This window comes from Piliocolobus tephrosceles, chromosome 4 (assembly GCF_002776525.5).
Source record: "Piliocolobus tephrosceles isolate RC106 chromosome 4, ASM277652v3, whole genome shotgun sequence".
Lineage (NCBI taxonomy): Eukaryota > Metazoa > Chordata > Mammalia > Primates > Cercopithecidae > Piliocolobus > Piliocolobus tephrosceles.
In genome coordinates this window covers 138498580-138503533 of record NC_045437.1, presented here as the reverse complement: position 1 = coordinate 138503533, position 4954 = coordinate 138498580, and positions in this window count along the sequence as shown.

Genomic DNA, 4954 nt, shown 5'->3' with positions numbered 1-4954 from the left:
TGTTCCAATGACACTGTTGCTGTCGTAGTGTAACTCGTGTGGCCCCTCCTCTCCTCTGTCCTAAGATAGGTTTTGTCAAATGGCTCCTTCTCCAGTGCAGCTCCGCTTACAATAAACACCTTAGATGCTCCTGTTGTCAAATTGGTTCTCCTTCCTTAGCCGTAGAGCCCCACAGCCAATTTCCCTTTTCTGTTTTATCTTCAATGATTTTCCTACACTGTCTCATATTCTAGCCACACTGAAACACACATCTTCCTTGTTTTCTTGTGCATTCCTTTTCAGTGTTTCCTGTTTCTGGAATGTTCTTTCTTCATCTCTGATCATCCACTTCCTACTGAGCACCTTTGACTACCCTCATCCAAAGGACTCACTCTTTCAAGAACCCTTTTATGATTCTTGAACTGGAGGTGATCTCTTTTTCTCTTACTGTAAACAGGATCCACATTTTGCTGAATACCCTACTAAAAGTAATTTGCAAAGTCCTATTCAAGTGGATTATTTGATTTAATTATGACAGTAAACCTCTGAGCTAGGTATTATTACTAAGACTATCATTTTATAGTTGAGGAAACTGAGGCACAGAGAGGTTAAGTAATTTGCCAGAGGTCACACTGTTGACAAGCAGCAGAGCCAGGATTTAGAAAAAGGTCTTTTCTAGTCCATAGTTCCCACTCTTGATTGACAGGCTATCCTGACCTCCCTTGCTGCCTGCAGCTTTCTGTATTACAGTTGGTTAAATGAATTATGGGGAGTTCTTTGTTTAGCTCTTCCTGAGATTCTGCAGTAGCCAGACACATGTCTAAAGTGTGAAGGCAGAGATAGTAAATGGCTTTTTTCTTACTGTCAGTGGTTTGGAAAGCTGAATCTGGCAAAAGTATCTGCCTTGCACCAGCCAGGGTTGTCCACAGAGTCATAGCACCAGCAGCTGTGGAATCACGGTAAGAAAGCTGGGCCAGCGGGGGTACACCAGAGTGCATTCTTTCTGCTTTGATGCAGGGAGACCTCCCAGTTCACAGGAGGAGGAGTTCCAGCTTCAAGGAGAGTGAGAACTTGGCACTTGTCCCTGGGCTGCTGCAGCAGTAGCCTTGCACAGGCTGCTCCTGCCCAGGGACGCCATAAATCGCTTGGCCATGGACTTGACAGCCAGCTGCGATGTGATCAGAAAGCCAACAGGAGCCACTGCAGAGCCTTTGGTGGCTGCTTCCTTCATGGGCCTCTCATCCATCATACTAGATGGAAAAGTCACTGGGACAGTCACCTTCTTTCCCAGTGGGGATTCAGGGGTGAGACAGTCAAGTCCCAGGTAGGCAGAGTGCATTAACTCTTTCAAAACAGCATTCCTTTTTCTCAACAGAGCACTTTCACATTTTCCTCATGATTTCACGGCATTATATTACTTAATTTCTCCCCCTTCATTCATCCATTTATTGAAAAAGTAACTCATACACCACTATCAGGCAAGAGGCATCACTTCCTAACAGCTTCTAAAATATGAGAGAAAAGAAATGGTCCCGTTTTACAGATGAGGGAACGGAGAGAGGAAGCCGTGGAAAGCACACCAGCGCAGTAGGCAAGAGCTTCACATTTTAGTTCTGGGATTGCTATTACTATTTGAGGAAAGCTGGGAAAATAATTTTCTTTCTCTGAGACAGAGTTTATTCACTGCTTTTCATAAATTATCTGTCCTTAGAATTCATTATTTTTTTAAAAATGAAAGTTATCCTTGCATGTGATTAAAATTTAAAACTTCTAAAAGGTATAAAATCAAGCAAAGCTCTGTTTGACCTTTCCTCTTGAGCCCTAGTTTCTATCTCCAAAGATGACAATTCTGCCTTTCTAAAAAAAAATGTGTGTGTGTATAAAACAAATGGGAATATACTGTGCTGAATCTTGCCTTTATTTTTTTAAAGCTAAACAGTATATCTTAAAAATGTTTCCATGTCAGCAAGATATATCTAACTCATTCTTTTTAAAGGTTACCCATAATTACATTGTAGAAATGTACAATAATTAATCATTTTGATGCTTTGTGAAAGCATTTCGAGGGCGGAGCAAGATGGCCGAATAGGAACAGCTCCAGTCTCCAACTCCCGGCGCCAGCGACACAGGAGACCGGTGATTTCTGCATTTTCTTTTTTTCTTTTTTTTTTTTTTTTTTTGAGACGGAGTCTGGTTCTGTCGCCCAGGCTGGAGTGCCCTGGCCGGATCTCAGCTCACTGCAAGCTCCGCCTCCCAGGTTCAGGCCATTCTCCTGCCTCAGCCTCCCGAGTGGCTGGGACTACAGGTGCCCGCCACCTCACCCAGCTAGTTTTTTGTATTTTTTTTTTTAGTAGAGACGGGGTTTCACCGTGTTCGCCAGGATGATCTCGATCTCCTGACCTCGTGATCCGCCCGTCTCGGCCTCCCAAAGTGCTGGGATTACAGGCTTGAACCACCGCGCCCGGCCCAATTTCTGCATTTTCAACGGAGGTACTGAGGTCATCTCACTGGGGAGTGCCAGACAATTGGTGCTGGTCAGCTGCTGCAGCCCAATCAGCTAGAGCTGAAGAAGGGCGAGGCATTGCCTCACCTGGGAAGCGCAAGGGGGAAGGGAATCCCTTTTCCTAGCCAGGCGAACTGAGACACACAACACCTGGAAAATGGGGTAATTCCCACCCCAATACTGCACTTTAAGGAAAGGGGCACACCAGGAGACTATACCCACACCTGGCCGGGAGGGTCCCACGCCCACGGAGCCTCCCTCATTGCTAGCACAGCAGTCTGTGATCTAACCACAAGGCAGCAGTGAGGCTGGGGGAGGAGCGCCCGCCATTGCTGAGGCTTAAGTGGGTAAACAAAGCTGCTGGGAAGCTCGAACTGGGTGGACCTCACAGGAGCTCAAGGAAACCTGCCTCTCTCTGTAGACTCCACCTCTGGGGACAGGGCACAGCTAAAAAACAACAGGGGAAGCAGCAGAGGCCTGTGCAGACCCTAAGGACTCTGTCTGACAGCTTTGAAGAGAGCAGTGGATCTCCCAACACGGAGGTTGAGATCTGAGAAGGGACAGACTGCCTGCTCAAGTGGGTCCCTGATCCCTGAGTAGCCTAACTGGGAGACATCCCCCACTAGGAGCAGTCTGACACCCCACACCTCGCAGGGTGGAGTACACCCCTGAGAGGAAGCTTCCAAAGTAAGAATCAGACAGGTACACTCGCTGTTCAGCAATAGTCTATCTTCTGCAACCTCTGTTGCTGATACCCAGGCAAACAGGGTATGGAGTGGACCTCAAGCAATCTCCAACAGACCTACAGCTGAGAGTCCTGACTATTAGAAGGAAAACTATCAAACAGGAAGAACACCTATACCAAAACCCTATCATCAGTACGTCACCATCATCAAAGACCAGAAGCAGATAAAACCACAAAGATGGGGAAGAAGCAGGGCAGAAAAGCTGGAAATTCAAACAATAAGAGCGCATCTCCGCCTGCAAAGGAACGCAGCTCATCACCAGCAACGAATCAAAGCTGGTCAGAGAATGACTTTGACAAGATGAGAGAAGAAGGCTTCAGTCCATCAAACTTCTCAGAGCCAAAGGAGGAATTATGTACCCAGCGCAAAGAAACTAAAAATCTTGAAAAAAGAGTGGAAGAATTGATAGCTAGAATAATTAATGCAGAGAAAGTCATAAATGAAATGACAGAGATGAAAACCATGACACGAGAAATACGTGACAAATCCACAAGCTTCAGTAACCGACTTGATCAACTGGAAGAAAGAGTATCAGCGATTGAGGATCAAATGAATGAAATGAAGTGAGAAGAGAAACCAAAAGAAAAAGAAGAAAAAGAAATGAACAAAGCCTGTAAGAAGTATGGGATGATGTAAAAAGACCAAATCTACGTCTGATTGGGGTGCCTGAAAGTGAGGGGGAAAATGGAACCAAGTTGGAAAACACTCTTCAGGATATCATCCAGGAGAACTTCCCCAACCTAGTAGGGCAGCCCAACATTCAAATTCAGGAAATACAGAGAACACCACAAAGATACTCCTTGAGAAGGGCAACTCAAAGACTCATAATTGCCAGATTCACCAAAGTTGAAATGAAGGAAAAAATCTTAAGGGCCGCCAGAGAGAAAGGTTGGGTTACCCACAAAGGGAAGCCCATCAGACTAACAGCAGACCTCTCGGCAGAAACTCTACAAGCCAGAAGAGAGTGGGGGCCAATATTTCAACATTCTCAAAGAAAAGAATTTTAAACCCAGAATTTCATATCCAGCAAACTATGTTTCATCAGTGAAGGAGAAATAAAATCCTTTACAGATAAGCAAATGCTTAGAGATTTTGTCAGCACCAGGCCTGCCTTACAAGAGACCCTGAAGGAAGCCCTAAACATGGAAAGGAACAACCAGTACCAGCCATTGCAAAAACATGCCAAAATGTAAAGACCATCGAGGCTAGGAAGAAACTGCATCAACTAACGAGCAAAATAACCAGTTAATATCATTATGGCAGGATCAAGTTCAAACATAACAATATTAACCGTAAATGTTAATGCACTAAATGCTCCAATTAAAAGACACAGACTGGCAAACTGGATGAAGAGTCAAGTCCCATCAGTCTGCTGTATTCAGGAGACCCATCTCACATGCAGAGACATACATAGGCTCAAAATAAAGGGATGGAGGAAGATCTACCAAGCAAATGCAGAACAAAGAAAAGCAGGGGTTGCAATCCTAGTCTCTGATAAAATAGACTTTAAACCATCAAAGATCAAAAGAGACAAAGAAGGCCATACATAATGGTAAAGGGATCAATTCAACAGAAAGAGCTAACTATCCTAAATATATATGCACCCAATACAGGAGCACCCAAATTCATATAGCAAGTCCTTAGAGACTTACAAAGAGACTTAGACTCCCATACAATAATAATGGGAGACTTCCACACTCCACTGTCAACATTAGACAGATCAACG